Genomic DNA, 18,177 nt, shown 5'->3' with positions numbered 1-18,177 from the left:
CAAGAGCAGTCCTTTCTATGAATGCACAGTTGTAATTACAAAGCAAACACTACCATCTGCTGGCCTGTTTGAAAAGCCAGTTCCATAAAAAAAGAGAAACCAGTATAAAACTCCAGCTAATTTTCCTAGAAAAATTAGAAGAAATACTCAAACTGGAAAATCACGATCTTCTATGTTCTCCCCCTTCCCTCCTGCCCCCATCAACAAGAACTCGATTAAATCCTGTCCTGACATACTGGGATAGCCCTCACCTTGTACAAGTTCACTCTGTAGGGTTTTACTTGCACAATGGAATGAGTTACAGAGGTGGGAGAAGGTGCCTGATGTGACAAGCTCTTGTCCCTCAGGATCATGATTAAAGCAGGGCTCTGAGGCACAGGTTACCCTTTAACAGCTGGGGCTGAGCTGGAACACTCTTCTCAAATCCTCCCAAATCACACAGGATTTCAGCCTGCACATCCACTCTGAACTTTGTTCATGGTTTCTACTGTGACAGGTTAGAAAATAAACCCCAAAATAAACCTATTTAATGCATGTCTAATTTCCTACAAGGATATATGATCCAGTTTGTCCAGCTTCAGTCCTGTTGTCTCATTCACACTATGTAGCTCCAGTTGGGGGCTGAGAAATCTAACTTCTTCCACCTCAAAAAGCAACCTTTGCTGCATAAGGTTTTGCAATTTACTTCCAACTAAAAACCTGATTCTTTCAAGTATACAATGTATGCAAAATTCAACACCACCTGTCAGTATCCAGGGAACAGCTTTACAAAGACAATCTCCTTATATAATATAAAACCCAATTGTTTCTCTTCTTTAAGCCATTAACTATTTTCATACCCTTTACATCAGCTGGGAACTATATATCACAGACAAAGACAATCTCATTTGTTTTAATGGCTAAGTAAATTCAAAATGGAAATGACTAGGTAATTTGTTCTTGTGCTTTTTTAATTTTGTTTTCTTCACTCCCCATCCCCCTAACCATCATCCCCCAGTCCCTCCAGAAAAAAAAAAAACCAAAAACAAAACATTTTAGTCAAGGACTAGAATTCTGGCAAACCATCTTATCTCCACTGAATTAAACATAAATCAGGCTTAAGCAAATCAAATATTTGGCTTCAAAATTTCTTTAACTTCCTAGTACTAGGTTAAGATGCTTTATTATTGGCATTATTCATCATAAGCCTTTCAAGTTGATCTTTCAAACAGTAATATCTTCAATAATGGGCACCAGTTAAAAGAAAATGTAATAGACAAATAATTGTAGTGGTTGCTGTTAAAGCAATAGTTGTATCAGGTGCTGTGCAAGCAGATACTGGTCAGCCCCTGATGGATGTTCCACTTTGCCATTTAACTGGGGCACACGAACTGGCAGCTCATTATCAGTCATCTGCCATTCCTGCACTTGAGTTAATCCTAATCTGCATTCAGCACTGGGTGACTCCAATTGGATTATCATTTGTTTTCAGCACCTCTACATCCCCAAGTGCTTTAGAAGACAATCCAAATTGTAATATAACAGATGCATTTTTTATTTCATTATCTAAAGTTTCAAAAATTTTGGACAGTGATTCAGTTTTGTTAGGCTGTGTTTCCTTTTGCTTCTCAAGGTCTCAGGCACGATTGCCAATACATCCAAGCATGTGGAACAGCAGATACTTCATGCTTTCATTATTTTCAGGCTACTTGGCACACCTTTAATTTAGGTGCACAGCATTTCAATCCTGCAGAAAAGTGCATGCAGAACATGCCAACAGTAGATTTTAATTCAACAATGACACAAGAGGTATAGGGTAGCTCAGAAAACTGCTCTGCTATGATATGAAACATATGTCAGCTGGTTCTGGGGGAAAAAGCAGTGGTCCAGGACTCCTCCTGGAAGTCAGACAACTTGAACAGAATATGATGCACTTCAGACTTTGCCTGCTTTGAGCCTGTTACCGTGAGCTGCACCATTCCATGGCATTGGGAATATGGTGCTGCACTGGGAATACAGTGTTTCATACAACATGGATTTAAGTAGACCAGTTTGTCTGATTCATAACCTAACAACAGTTATGTACAGCTTGGCAAAAACTAAAAAAAACAAAAAAAAAAGCTGAATTAGGCTTTAATCCAGTCAATATATATTCATGCAGAACTAACCAGCATTCATTGGAGCCTAACACAACTTGCAGTTCTTAACATGTTGCTGTGCAGCCACAAACACCATTCACTCTGCAAGCAGGAAGGCACAACAAACATTTGTTATGTTTTCTAAAAAAAAAATCAGACTATTTTATTGGTGTTCATATACTTTAACAGAGAGAAATCCAGGCCCAAAAGCCAAAGCTAAGAAAACAAAGTGTTAAAAGACAGGCAGAATGACTGTATCATCCCAAAACACAAGATGGACATCACTTAGACAACTTGAGGAAATTTATCAAAGATGAGTTTTTGAACAAATCTACAACAGAGAGAAGAGATAACTGCTGGCATGCTTAACCAGAGGCATGAAGTAAAAACATAACAGCACAGACAAACTGCGAAAAAGAGGGGTCATTTCTGAGCTCCAAAATGGATTTATTTTGATTAAGAAATACAAGAAGGTAATACAGAGAGCAGTGACCAGAGTTTCAGATCATACAGCAATAGAAAAGGAACTCATAAGCCCCCTAGGGACATAAGGCAACCCACCCACACACAGCTTATATTTCAAGTCTTCATTTTAAGGCCATGACTTGACCTCTGTTCAGAGACATATTAAGGTCTTGGCACAGTATCAGATGCCTAGAATAGTGAAGTATCGTAAACAGATTTAGTGTATGGAATTTTACACTGGCCAAAATTAATTGGCTAAGAGGTCAAATTACAGCTGTTAATATTTTGCAGTAGGAGCCAAAGCCCTTCGATTGCCCTGCACTCTATTAACTGTTTCCTTCGACGATTTTTATGTCTCTAGTTACTTTGGGAAAAAGTCACAATTTTGAGGTTTTCCAAAAGTGACAGCAAGTATTAAAATGTAGTTCAGCTTTGTGCAAATCCTGCCTTCAGCCAGCTGCAGAAGTCACTGATAAAGTCAGGGCCTGAAAGAAAGTGCAAGGGAGCGAGGTCTGGGGCTTGCAACAACCTAAAATCCCAGAGAATCTAAGTCAAAGCTGTTCTTGCAGCACCAACAGCTTCAAACATGAATTTAGGTAAATCATTCAGGCACTACCAGCACACTCTGCTGATACTAAGGGCCAGCATCAAAGCTCTTATAAAACCAACTATAAAATCAAAAAACACTGTTTCTGTGGCTATCCAGTGTGGACCTGAATGGTGTGATCTGTTTCCAGACAGGTCAGTCTCTGTGGTGGCCCACTCCCAGTTTAAACCTACCCACTCTTGGTCCTGCCTGCAAATACACACCAGGGTTGGTAGAACATCTGACTGCTGACCCATTCCTCTGGCAGCTGAACCCCTCCCTACACATCTGGCACACAGCTCAGCAGCACTCTGGAGTAACAAGAGCCACATCCACATGGTTGGCTTTAGTGGCCCCAAGGTTGAAGAGGGATGGAGGACTGACTTCATGGCCAACCTCAATTTCCATGCAGAAGGATGAGGAAATGTTTTCTGGCTCTGCTGAAGCCAATGGCAGCAGTCCCATCCTCAGGATTTTTGCTTACAGTAATACAGCTGTATCACCAGCTCACTTCCCTAAGAATTTATGTACTATTGCTAGAGGTGGGGTATATTTGAGCCAAATTCCAAAATTTAAGCTTGAATGTACTGTACTGTCAACTGCAGATTTTTTACCATCAGTGACCCCCTACCTAAACTTGGTGCCCATATTTCATACCTGAGTAATGAATTGTTGGAGCCACTTCAGCAATTGCATCTGTGCCTGGATTGAGCCCATAAAGTCAGAAGTGCTCAGGTTTATAGATCTTGAAAGTCTGTGTATTCGATCAAATCTTAATTATTTCTAAATTCTGATTTGACTAATATGCTGCTTTAGAACCATCAAGTTTCATGAAGTTTACCCAAGAAATTGACCTCAAAGCCAGGATGACTCAGCTGACCTGCACATCTTTTAGAGTGGCCAAAGAGGATTTATTAATACATGAGCTCCTCTAGGATGAGATATCAAAATGATTGGGACATGAACAAATACAAGTCTTTACATCAGCACCTCAGAGTTCTGCTGTGGTCTCTTGGAGGGGAGTGTGCATCTAGCTATTCTTGTCCATATCTTTCCTCTCTAAGGATTTTTGAGGGGAAAATAAAATCAAAAAATAGTCCAATTGCCAAAAGCTATTCAACAAAACTCCTCCTTCCCTACCAGCACAGCTGACATGAAGATGTTGTACCACAGCCATACCCACAGTCTTTTCAGATGGTGCTTATTACAGAAGTCATATTTCTCAGGACAAACTACCAATTTTTACTGAAAATACATCAAAAGATTTTGAGCCACATGTAGGATTCCAAAGAAGCGGGAGATACATCTAAATATTAACCTAGTCTTGAAGTTTAGCTGTCTTTACTCCTTTTCCTGGGCGCTGAGGGAAGCACAGAGCTGGAAGTATTTGCAATGCCAGGCTCTTGAGCTCCCTTCCATAAGGGCATTGCTATCTACAGCTAAGCAGGGCTATACTAAAGAATAAACAAACAAAATCCCATCCCAAGCCTAATTCTTGCTCTCTTTATTACTGGGAAGGACAAGAGCAGCATTTTTCCTGTGGAGGGGAGGCTGCCTGGCTCCAGCAGCGCCCAGGCAATGAGCAGATTGCGTCAGGGCACCCCTCCCCTCCAGTTCAGCATTGCCTAACCTCCTTTCTGCCTCCCAGTTGGCATCACACAATCATCACCTCACAATTATAGAACCACCATGTGGTAGCCATAGCATCACTTGCGTGGAAAGTGCAATTGGGAAAGTGTCACTCCATTGCTGCTTGACTTGGAAGTGAGAACAGACACATCCTTTGTGAAAGAAAAGACAAGACAGTCTTCTTCCACTTCTCAATTCATCTTTTCCTCCCACATATTCATGTTTTTTTCTACCACAAGCCAGGCAGAAAGACTGCAAGATGACCAAAGATGTAACCAAAAGTTAATGAATAAATAAAGCTCTAAAAAGGGTGCTTGAAATGAGGTGTTTCTTGAGCAGATCTTACCACCCTCAGGGGTACTGGTATCATCTTACCTGTCTATTCCAAATTCAAGGACCCTGTTTCCTTATACAGGTTCATACTTTCCTTAGTCAATTCTTGACTAAGCTAAAGCAAATATCATAATGAACATAACCTTGAACTGCTTATAGAGCCTACCCTTGCTTTGCCAGTCAGTAGTGATTTTGACTTCTTTAAAAACATGACTTCATCCATTTGATAGTGCTCTGCAGAAAGACTTAGGCGTGGATGCTTCAACATTTCTTGTTTCAGTTCTCAATATTGAAGAGATTGAGTGCTAGGAATGGTAGATCCTAAATCAAGAACTGAAGTCAAATCTCATTGTTTTAAGCCATTTACACATCTTAATACCTCACCATAGAAAATTGAAAATACTATATTGACAGACTAGTCCAGGTCAGTGCCACACTCAGATTGAAGATGAATGCAAACTCACAAGAAGAAAAACAACTTCTCAATACTAGAGAATTTGACTTCTCTTTTGCCCTTCCTGTAAATATGCATAAAAAAATTCTTCTCCCATAGGCAATGATGCACCCAGCCCTTACATTCCAAGGCCAGAAGGTGGAGTTGTAATGTTGAGGGCCATTACAGAACATCAAAAAGTCACACATTGCACTGAGCCCTAGATGCTCTCTACTAGAAAAATATATTACCATTTAGTAATTATTAAAAGAAAAGCCACTGCCCTGTATTGATGCTTTGTACATGCTCATCTATAGGGCACCACTGTACAACTGCATAAGAGCCAAAACCAGAGAGAGAATTTAAAGCCAGAAAGGAACCTAAAAAAGGGCAAGAAAACCCACAAATAGCTATAAGTACATTCAGTTTTTCCCTATCTTTTATTTTTTTTTCTAACCCAGAACACTTTCATAACATCTGCAAGGGACTGTTTAAGTTAGTCATTCATTTCTAAATTCATATTAACAACGTGCAAAGGGAATGTTGCTATATTTCACATAGACCACTGGATAACCATGTATATACATATATCTGCTGAAACACACAGCCAAGTAAGTCAGCCAGAAAACTATGCATTCAATGGAAAATCTGAAACAAAATCATCCTGTGATTACATCTCAACAGTGCCCCTTTAAGCCAAAACAAACATTTAGCACCAGTCCATCAGTAGTGAGCAGGAGGATATATTTAAGCTGACTCCCATATATTGGCAGCAGTGGGATTGGGGGTGGGATGTTAAATATGCCAACCCTTCCCTAGCTGATTTCCTATCCTGGACAAATGAAAATGAAAGCACATAACATCCCTGAGAAGGCCCAGAGCTCACAAGTGAAAGCTGAGTGCTCAGGTCAGGCTGGGCAGGGAAGGAAATCCCTGACATCCAGGGAGCTGCTGCTGCAGCCCCAGGTCAGGGACATGAACACAGGCACAGCTGGGCAGCCTTGCTTTTGGAATCAAAAATACTTCAAAAAACACCACACAAACACAGCACCACCCCAATATCCAAAGTACCTAGAAGTTCTTAAGCACTGCTCTAACCCCTTAGATTTAACTCTTACAGGGCTGGGGTAAGGACTGACAGTAAAGACCCCAAGTCACTCAACTGTCAGATCATTTATTCAAATGGATGAAGACACACAATAAAAACTCCCCAGTGTTGTTATTACAATGGTCACTTTAAACCAAATCAGTTCTGGAAATATCTTTTCTAATTTTTGAAAACACAAGTGAACAGAATTGAAGGAATAAAATTTTTTTAAGAGGAAACAGGTTTTTTGGGCTGGCTCAGATAACACCTTCAAAGCTTACTGCAACTGCAGTTTTGAGCACAGCCTGACCTTCCACTAACACAGCAAAGCTTCAGCATACCAGGAGCTGACAATCTGAGAAAAATCCTACAGGCAGTCAATGAAAACTTCTTCAGAAATACTTATTTTAACATAGAGAATTTAAATCTCTGCACCAAGTATTCTGTACTGTGTACCTGGCCTAAAGCTTGTAGAGCACTTTGGAAATGCTAGGGTCAGAATTTTTACAGGAGGGTGATACATTTATTGCCCTAATGGGAAAAATCAAAGTATACTGTCAGTCAATTTGCAGTTTTAGTCACAGTTTCAGTAAGGAGTGCCACCATGAGAGTCTGGGGATTAGGAAGCTGAAGTGGGAAGAGTTGGAATTGGAGGCTTAAGGAAAGTGTGGCATTTGCTTTAGAAAAGCTGAACTGAAAAAGAATGGATGAGAAGATGAACCTGAGCACCATAAAGATTAAACACTACAACCAGAACCAACATAAAGAAATAGAAATTATAACAGATAATAAAATAATCTGGAAAAATATGGTAACATGGCTGACAAAGAGAAAACTTATGAAAGGCATCTAAAAGTAAACAAATTCCTGTTAAGATAACTCGTGCTTATGAATCCCAGAAATCTGAAAATGAGTAGCTTTATTCAGAATGACACTGGATTCTTCAAGAATTCTGCTGAAATGGAGCTTGTGAAAAAAGTACAATAAAATGAATCCTTCAAGAAAATATAAGTACAAGGAAAAAAGGTAATGCACCAAATGAAGTTTGGAAAGCAGGTAAGTCTAACAAAGTCCTGAATACAGGAATGTAGAGGGGGAGAGATATAAGAAAGAACCTCAAGCACTACAAAGGATAGAATGATATGTGCTGAATAAGTAGGGGAAAAAAGAAGCATCTACAGGAACAAGAAACTGGGGAGGAAACAATAACACAAAACAGTTTTTCAAGACCTTAAAGAGGGGAAACCAGGGGGAGTATGAAAAAGATATAACAAGTTTACTGGTTTTTAATGGTTTCAATACATAACTTGGAAAAGATGTAGCTCTACAATCAGTTAAATATTCCTTATAAAATACAGTCTTCATTCACCAAATTCTTCTTTCATTAAAAGACATTTAACACAGTCTGAGTTTTAACTGGATTCAAAGAATTGCAGTCCACCAATTATTATATTTAATAAATGTCACAAAATATTTTAAAACACAGGGCAGCATAAAAAATAAATGTCAGAAATTGAGAGGGGTTGATTTTTTTTAAATAGTTCTTTTTGAAGTGATCTGTCTTTGCCCAAGTTTTATCAGATGCTTAAGTGTTTAATGAAAATATCTATTGTCATATCTTCCAATTGTTATTTTACAGAGAAAGCTATGATAAAAATCAACTAGATCAGCAAACTAGCAAACTGTTTCTTATTAGGGTATTTCCTACACTTAAAATAGCTATTATAATAGACATCACAGAACATTAATTACCTCAGGCATTAAACCTCTATTATTCTCTGATGGAAATAATTGTAAATTATAAAAATACATTTGAGATTCATTTTGAAATGTGTGGGAGGCAAACTGTCTTTGTCTTTAAAAGAAAAATACCTAAGATACGTCTGTTGTATTGGCTTAGCCACCCACATTGCTTCAAATATTTAGCCCATCTACACGACTGATTTATTAACTTCTCTTTTTTCTTTGTGTTTTTCCTCTCTTCTGATGATCTAAAGAACTGGCATGCTGAAAAAGATGCTGAAAGTAATTTTGAGGCCCTGTACAGGGCATCACATTGAATTAATCTGTTTGCAACAAATCCACCACTCGAGTTTATCAGTGCAGATGGGAGCTCTTCCCAATCCCAGATTTTTACTGGGACAGAATCATGTTTGCAAGATAACAGAATTGTTTCAGTCCAAGGCTTCTTCAAACTGACCTCATGTAAAGCACATACAGAGAACAAAACCCAGAGCACTTGAAATGAAAGCAACATTTGCTTTTAAGAAACCCTACAGCAAATTAAGCAGGTGCAGAGTCTACTGTCTGAGAGAAAGACAAAAGAATCTGTTAATATTTAACTCATCAACAAATGCCAAGATTACTGTGGAAAGGCTCACAATTCATACTGCATTGAATCCAGCAGCTGGGGAAACATTTAAAAGCCTGTAAGGTAATCTAGTCATTAGGGCTATTTGAATTCCCTTGAAGGAATTTAGCAAAATACTCTTAAACTGCTTCAAACAAAATACACCAACACTCTCTGACAGGGCATAATGGGATGGACAGGAATATTACATGGTGGGTAAAGGACCTTTAAAGCTGAAGCCTGCTAAGGATAAGTCTGACGCCCTGGATGACAGCTCTGAAGGGAGAGTATATCCAAAGCAGCACGAGGTTTAAATTCCCATCACCCTTCTGAAGAGCAGCAAGCACTCAGGTTGTGAACAAATCTGTCCAAGGATGCTCTGAGCTATAACCCAGTTTCACATGAATAGCAACTGATCTTTATAAGGTGTGAGGGGCAGCAGACACCGTCTGCCAGGGGCAGAGCTGCTGGGTTACGAGGATGTGAGACCTGTCTTACCATTCTGCAGAGATATCTATCAACACCAGCCACCAGCCCATGCTACCTCTCTTTTAATCACTGACAGATCTGGACATAATCTGCATAACCTGAACAGAACTTTCCATCTGTTGTGCTGTTTAACAGGTTTCAAATGGGAAATCACTAACGTTTTGACTTCATCTGATATTCAGTGCCCCACACAACAACAGAAAGAATTGATCATTCTAGAAGCTGCAGATTTTCACCACTCAAAACCAAAATAAATTTATATTTGTCTCATTAATACATTAGGAGAAAGCATAATTATTTAATTAATACTGTTGGGACAGTATAAAACTGATGAGGTTTTTTATCCTGTGAGTTAGAAAAGAGATCACAGTAGCAGTCTAACTGTTTGCCGTGCTTTTGTGTGCTCTGGTTTGAATGCAGCCTGCTCTGCTCCTGCTCCCTCTGCCTTCCTCCCCTACCCTGCACCTCAAGCTCCAGCAGGTCCTGGATCTTTCTCCACCCTGAGCTCCCATTCCCAGCTTGTCTCCACCACAATATCTGCTCCACAAGTTCAGTCTAGTTTTGGTGGATCTTCCAGATGGAGCGGGACTGGCTGGGACTAGACCAGACCTATTTGTGCAGGCTGGCCAAACAGCCCTTCCCCTTGGCTGCCAGGCAAACCAAACACCAGAGCAGCCTTTCAGCTACTGCAGCCCTGCCAGATGCATCAGGGGGACAACAGCTCCCACCCTGCTGGCAGCAGCAGCCCGGGCTTGATGGAAAAACTCAGCATGCTCAAGAACAGTTGCACTTTTTAATCAAGGAGCCCTGTTGATATACAGAAAGAGAAATCCTTAGGAATGCTTGCTGTAATCCTTGCCACCTCAAGAAATCAACATAAATTCAACAAAAGTGATTTAGCACCTGTGCTGACAGTCTGAAGTTCCTTTGCCTAATGATGATAAAGCTTCATCAAGAGTTACAGCACTTACTCTCCACATACATGTACCAAACATTTAAAACCTGAATGTTTATTGTCAGAGATACTCTAAATGCCACAAACCACAGGAGAAACTTGATAAAAGTGAGTTAAACTGGAAATATTTGCCACTACTTTTTCTTGAACACTTAACATTACAGTTAAATGAGTAAGGAAAGAATCGTGATTAAGAGATTCACACAAGTAGTGTGAAGCTGCTGCCTTTTTAATCAACTAAAACCAGGTAGTCAGAACAAGTGGGAGACAGGAGGCAGAGCAGTGGATTTAGCAGAGCTAACTAGAAGCAAAACAGTTGTATGTAATATTAGGAAAGTGGAATTTCCACCAACCCCCTCGTAGAAATTATTAGCAATTGCTGTATTGGCTCCAGCAAGAGGCAGCTCCCAGGGCTTAACACCTCACAGGTAACACTGGTCACAAGAGCTCTCAAACAGAATGAGATCCCTGTGCCTTTCTTTTGTGTCCTCATTTTACCATTCCTACACCAACAGACAACCCTTGAGTTAAAGTTCATGTACTGTGCTGTGGTATGAAGTGTTAAATGAACAGAAATGTACCAATCCCTTGAGTAAGAACACTTAAGGTGTTGAGACACTTTTGTACAAGTTTTCACCTGGATGGGAGATCCTTACCAGTGACATACAGGTTACACAACATCTGCTCTGACAAGTTTTACTTTCACTGACAAGACTTATCACCAGGACTCAGCAAGGACAGCAAATCAGTCAAGCTGCCTATATATTTTCATAGTGAACCTATACAAAAAGATAATCATAAACCATGGTGAAATGCTTATATATGTAAAGATGGAAGTTCCAAAAAAGGCTCTACAAAATTAGATGTTAGTATTTTAATGATTTGTCTTTAAATAATACATCATCTTTTGAACAAGCTAATACTTTATAGATGAGAATCTTTAAACCAAGCGTAATTGAGCTACAGTGTTTCTATAGTGGTGTCCCCTCATCTTGAATCTCTTTTAACACTCATTGATTTCTGTCAGACACTCATTGGAAGAATTAATTTATTTATGAACTTGTCATTACAAGTCATTGATTAAGATGTCCTGCCTTAAAGATTTAATTATGCCCTAAGATAAAAGATTTGCTAATTATTGTCTTTTATCTAATTGAAGTTTTGTATTACAAATAAAGTTCAAAGGTTTAAGACAGTTGCCCTTTCAAACATTTGGGCAAAGATGAGAATTTAATCATAGGCCAGACCATGTTCTCACCAGGAACATCAGACAAACTCCAGGAGCCATTCTGGTAACAGAATTGATGACTATTCAATGTGCAGACATCCAAGAAAATCTTTTAACCTCTTTTTGTCTTTCACAAGTTTTCACAGCATGGCTCTTTGTTTTGGATCCATCAGGTACTTTGACAGTCTGGTCCAGAGTGAAATAACTTAAAGATTGGGAACTTCCACATTTCCTTTTCTTCCAATTTTACTTACTCTTACATACTGACAATGGGAACAGTTCCTAAGAATAGGGCTTTTCAGGTCTTCAAAAAAGATAGCAGCAATAATCTCACTCAAAAGCTTTTCTTCTCTGAGGACTACAGCAGGAAAACATCAATGTTTAGATACCAACATAATTAAAATTCAGACAAAAAATTACGTCTAGAGTTTCCTTCTGTGTCATCAAACAAACTCATGAACTTGGTAGAAATTTTGAAATAGTACAAATCAAGAACCAGAAACATCCACAGAAGAGGAAAAGCTAATGTAGAAACAGCTTCATTTTCAAGCTCCTAGGAAGCACAGAAATCCCTGGGAAGCACAAATCTGTCCTCCCTGTGTTGATAACTGTTCAGGTTTGCACGCAGCTGCAAGCACACGGTTCCAGAGGGCTGGCCCAAGGGAAGACCTTGTCCCCAGCAGCATTTACAGCTGCAGAGAAGCTCAGGCTCAGCAGGCACCACACAGACAGGAAGGTTTTGTGGCACTGATGACCCTGTCAGATACATGAGTGCTCTGAAGCCATAAGCAATTTCAAGTAGGTATTTGGTCACAAAAAATGTACATTAGGCGACCACTTAATCAAGGTGCTTGACATTTCTACATATAATTAAAACAAATATAATCAACTACTCAATCCATCTATATACAAACAAGCTATAAGATTTAAATGTCTCCTTGACTGATAATTCATAAGAACAGAACATTTAATATTTCAGTGAGATGGACCAGCTCTGCAGGACTGGAAGTTTACTGTGAATTACCACCTAAACATCTGGGTTACAAGATCAAGACAGACTTTTTTTTTTTCAAGTACTTGGCCCACAGAATAGTGGATACTGGATTATCCAGATACAGCAACTTCTGGGTGAGACCACTATTAGTGAGTGGGGAATTTGGCCTGACTGTGTGTTACAAACCATTTCATGTTTGCAGCAGTGGAACCAAAGAGCTTACAAGAGCCCCAAGCCTAAATACTCTCACAGAGTTCATTTTCCTCTTTCTGCAAGGTTTTCTGTTTATCAGTAACCTCACACTGCTCCTGGCATTCAGTGCCATGCACAGGGATGTTTCTGGTGTGCTGCTCACACTAAAATTGCCAATTCCTGTTAATACTACTCAATAGATTCTCCTGAAGTACAGTTTGTTTGAGATTTTTCCTTACAGTTGTAGAATTATGGAAGTGTACCAGCCTACAATTTTTCAAAATCATTTCCAGAGAAAATGCCTTCCTGCAAAAGCTGTGAACTGCTGCTTTGCACCTAAGCTTTCCCAGATTGAAAGCACAGTTTAATATCAGCAGTGGGATGGGACTCCATGGAATTCCAAAACTGAGGATGGTCATGGTCCAAATCTTAGCTTTGATCTCCTGCTCTTGGACACATTTCCATGCCCATCAACTCACATCATCTTCAGCAGGAATTCAGTGAACTTTGCACTTTACTGACACAGACATCCTACCAAAACCAAGTTTTTATAAAAAAGCCAGCAAAAGCAGTATGGATAGGCACACATTTCTTCAATTTTCACAGCTAAAACTTACGCAAATCTCAAGAGCGTTTAATCAAACACCTTTCTAAAGTCTTTCATTTTATCACTCTAGGAAAAAAAAACCAAAACGTGGTACAAATAAACCTGTTCTTACTACTTGCCAAGTTCAAATTTTTCCACCTCAGTTCAATTTTTACCCAAGGGAAAGAGATGCCAAGACTACACCAGGGGACCAAGCAGTTCAGGCACCCAGTTCCTTTCACTGCCTGGTCTGTGCAATTCCTTTGGGCAGAACATGGCCAGGGCTCAGCACTAAATCCTGAAGAAGAAACCTGCAGGAATTCTGCCACAGAGAAACAACACCTCATACAGACTTTAAACTTATGCCTAGATAATTTCCAACAGACAGAAAAATTTAATTTTCTCAGCAGCGTCTTCTTCAAATCCTGGCTGAGGGACTCATTGCCTTTGAAGCTGGAAGTGTAAAACCAAAACTCAGGGAGTTTAAAATAAAATTCTTAAACCTATATGGAACACACATGTTCTCATTATGCTCCAGAGCATTATCCAAGAGGAATTCCACACCACAAAATGCTCCAGGAGCACTGTGCATAATCAAGAACACCAGTAAAATTGGATTTGTGCACTGGCTATTTCCTTAGTTCTTCATTTACGAGCAACCATATAAAAAAACGTGAGGATATAAGAGCAAGTTTTCATCCCCTATACTAAATGATGATTCACCATTATTTTTTTAAAGAAACAGTGGATTATCAGAAGAGAGATATGAAAGGATTTGCTAAGACCTGAAAAGAATCCGTGGCAGTTCACTGTAAAGCATTTGTCTTTGTACCAAGAGACACTCGTGATTTGTATATGATCCTCTAGAAACACACCAAACTGAGTGAGGCCAACACAGTAATTTCTGTTCAAATAATATTTCAAATTAAAAATTATTCATTTCACTGCAGTACATTTTTTTGTCTCCAAAATCCACATTGCAACCAAATTGTCCCACTGGCAGCACTCAGTAATACTGCTGATCCCAGAGCAGGGTAATTCAGAGATCTTACCAACACAAACTTCAGAGTTTCTGAACTGCTAATCATATAAACAATATCAAGAATTACATGTAGCTTATCAGAGAACAGTACTAATAAAAAAATGTTTGATGAGAAAGCAAAACTAACCAGAACTAGAACAGCTCAAAACTGCCTGGGTAAAAAAAAATACACAGAAAACGAAGCAATTCCAACCAATGCAATTTTTTCTTTAGATATTGATCTTGCTGAGTGACTGCTGCAGCTCACCAGAAGCAAATGCATTATTGCTACAGGCACCTTTGTGGAATCTTTATGTCTCACTCCCACTGAACACCAAATCTGCTTCTATTGTATCAGAATCCACATTCAAATATTCTCACATTTCAGATTCTAAAAGTTTCTGCCCAGCTACGCTTCTCTTTGTCTAAACTCAAAATTTGGAAAGGATGCACAGCTAAGTGTGCCTTCAAAAGTTTTCTGACCCCAATGCTTTTATGCTATTTTACATAGTGGTTTTCTTTATTATTTCTCAAGACCCTGCAAGTTAAGGACGAGGACCCAGTCCCTGCGTGACAGATCCTGCTCTCAGAATAGAAAGTGGAAAAGGAAAGTGAAGTGTCCTCATATGGGAGAGAAGCTTGCATCTTGTCAGATTTTTATGTGCTTTATTTATTTTCATAAGTAAGCTGTAGTATCTGGGCACTTCCTAGTATTATTTATAGGCATTTCTATAGAGCTCATAATCACAGTATCTGAGTGCCTCTCGCTATTTACGATGTGCCATTTATCTCTAGAGGGTAGAACTCTCCTCCTCTCTGCTTTGAAGATGTCTTTTCACAGAGATAAGATGCAGGTGATTAATGCCTTCTGCACTTGGCATCTTGTGACATGGCTGTTTGGGGAAATGCAACTCTTTAATCACACTCTAAAGCACAGGATTTGGGCTCAGCTCGATCTTTTTTGGACTGTACCTTTTTCTCCAAATATAGAGTCCATTTCAAAAAAAAAAGTAGGAAGAGAACAGGAAATTTCACTGAAAACTCAGCAAGTGCAATTTTTCTCTCCTGAGAAGACACACATGACAAAATATCTTCCTTAAAGAAATACAAGCCTCCACAATGTCTCTTGTGTTTGGTAGATTCTTCTCCAGTGGGACTTGATTTTAAACATGACAGAGTTTTCCAGTATCCCAAGGAACTTTTTTGTTCAGTCTGAGAAGGTCAGAATGTTTCCTGAGAGGCTGAGAGGTGGGGAAATGAAGGATCTTTCATGTGACTGACACTAAGCAGTATTTTTCCTAACTGCCATGAGCTCACATATCCAGTGAGAGTTACCTTGACAATGAACTCAGCTTCTTCAGCCCCTCTGAAGAAAGGGCTGAGATTTGTCTTTTCACACAAAATATCCAGAAAAATTATATCAGCTGATAAACAGCAACTCTTTGATGATAACAACCCTTCAAAAGTACATTTAGGAGAAAGAATAAGCAAAAACCAATAAACGGAGAAAGAATAAGCAAAAACCAATAAACCAGAGTGATTATTAAAAGAAAAAGATCACTCATAGCTCAGGACTGCTCTGTCAAAGCAGATGGGTTTCAATTTCTGAAAAAAATGAAATCTTTTAAGCAGAAAAAATACAAGAATAAATATTATTTTTGTCACTAAGGAAAAGTTTTCTAATCCTAATTCACACCCTAAGGATGTAACAGATCTTTAGTAGGCCCCATTAGCAAAGACAAGAGAGAGATCAAAGAAAGAAAAGCATCAATAAGGGTAACTTGGATTTTAAGCTCTTTGGCTTTCCTTGGTTATGTATCTTCAGTGTCTGACACACTGACCCTAAACAGAACTGAAATAAAAAACAAGCATTTCCTCACTGAAGTAACCATTGAAAATCTTCTATGAACTTTTCCTTCAGCAATTAAGTGAATTTGTATGAACTTTGCTGACACACAAGCTTCACAAATATTTCCATGATTGGTATTTCTGAAGGAAGGGCAACTGCCAAAGGACAAAATTCATGAGTACATAAATTAATTCTAAAGATATCTCTAAAGAGCTCCAAAAGACACACTATGAACAGGCACTTTCAGAAGCTTAGCACATCTTCAGGAAGCATCATCAGAACTTTATTCTGAGTGAGGTGGTGTCAGCTGAGACAGATATCTCATAGAAATAACGTGTGACTCATTTACTGGTTGCCAGATACTTCCACATTTTCTAGTCTGTTAAAAACAGGAGCACGATTCTGTTACATGATGGGTACAGAAATGTTGGTTATAAAAGAGCTGAAATTTTGATATGTGTTGGCACTAGGTAATTAATCATTCCCATGTCAAAATGGCCCTTTTTATAAATTATTTCTATAATGAAGATTGTGGAGTCCTTTGGCAATCCGTTCCACAGTTAGGGTTATTTATGTTTCTTGGTCTAGAAAATCCTCAGAAATACCACTATATTTAGACATATCATTAATGCAAAATACTGAAATTACACTAGTATGGAGTTGAGAAAATTGACAGTAGAATCAGTTCAGTATTCCTCCTTTGGAATTTGTTTCCTCAGCAGAGAAAACCATCTGGATGAAGAAAAATGCAAAGACAAAAGACACTGAAAGGTGCAGGATAAATCAGTTATGGTTATTTAGGAATTAAGTGGTGAATACAGCCTAATTTCAGGAGAATACACATTATTCCATCCCCATTTAGTTCAGAGAAAACATATGTGAAACAAGAAAAGTACAGCAGGCAGCAAAAATAACTCAGGTTTTAGACAAGATAATGGTGAGTATTTGCTGAGATTGGCCTTTATAGCTCATAAAGGATGAGTGAAAGGAAGGAGAAGCAGGATTCAGTCTCCAATAAGGACTGGAAAGGCAAGTGCTGGGCTCATGCAGGGAACTGTTTCTCAGTTGCTGTTTTGCCACCAGCTGAAGGCAGGGAGAGCATTTCCGAAACTGTGCTGGCTCACAATGAGAGCCTGAAGTCAGCAATAGATGCAAGCAGCATAAATCAGATCACAAAGCAAATGAACACACACAGGGCCTGATCTTCCTGTTTATCCCAGCACACAGCAGGAGGGAATGCAGTGAAACCAAAGCAGAGCTGAGCACAGAAGTTCTGAGAGCAGAATTAGACATCCAAGCTTGGGCTACCTGGCTTTGGAGGGGGTTTTTTGGGGGTGGGGGTATATCTGAAGGGAAAGAGTGAGGTGCTGTGGGCTCTGCTGATGTAAATCAGACACAGACTCCAGCTGGGCACTGCTTCCTTCCCATGGCAGAGATCCCCAGGAGAATTTACCAGATCCAGCACTGGAGCCTGCATTTTTGTGATGCTGAGCCCATTGCCAGCAGCAGTGATGTTTTCATGCAAGGAAACACAAGCTAAGCCACCAAGTGAAAGCTGGTCTAGACAATACATTCTAACCCATGAAGCCTTGCTGGAGTGCTTGTGGAAAGCACCAGGAACAATAAGACAATGACAGCAATTTTTGTTGCCTTCTTGCAGATGTGCTGCTAAAAAGTGATGGACTTGGCCTTTTCCTCTGAAACCTCAGATAGAATGGCAGTTCTTGGGGGAATTCCTGCTATGCAACACCACTCACAACTCAGGAATACTTTTACATGATGCTTGCAAGCAGTATTTTTTTATCCTGATAGTGAGGTGGAACAAAGGGAGGTAGGTGGGAAGTATAGAAGATTGTAAATTTT

The 18,177-nt window shown here is 39.3% G+C and overlaps 1 long non-coding RNA gene across 1 annotated transcript in view; it reads right to left on the bottom strand.

Moving 5' to 3' along the window:
• Nucleotides 1-2,683: 2,683 nt before the first annotated feature.
• LOC135453022 (uncharacterized) overlaps nt 2,684-18,177 on the bottom strand; it is a 66,898-nt gene continuing 51,404 nt past the window's right edge. Inside the window, exon 3 of the long non-coding RNA XR_010441751.1 lies at nt 2,684-3,067. This is a non-coding gene — a long non-coding RNA (uncharacterized LOC135453022). The remainder of the gene's footprint in view (nt 3,068-18,177) is intronic.

This window comes from Zonotrichia leucophrys, chromosome 11 (assembly GCF_028769735.1).
Source record: "Zonotrichia leucophrys gambelii isolate GWCS_2022_RI chromosome 11, RI_Zleu_2.0, whole genome shotgun sequence".
Classification (NCBI taxonomy): domain Eukaryota; kingdom Metazoa; phylum Chordata; class Aves; order Passeriformes; family Passerellidae; genus Zonotrichia; species Zonotrichia leucophrys.
This window is presented reverse-complemented; position numbering and strand designations above follow the sequence as displayed.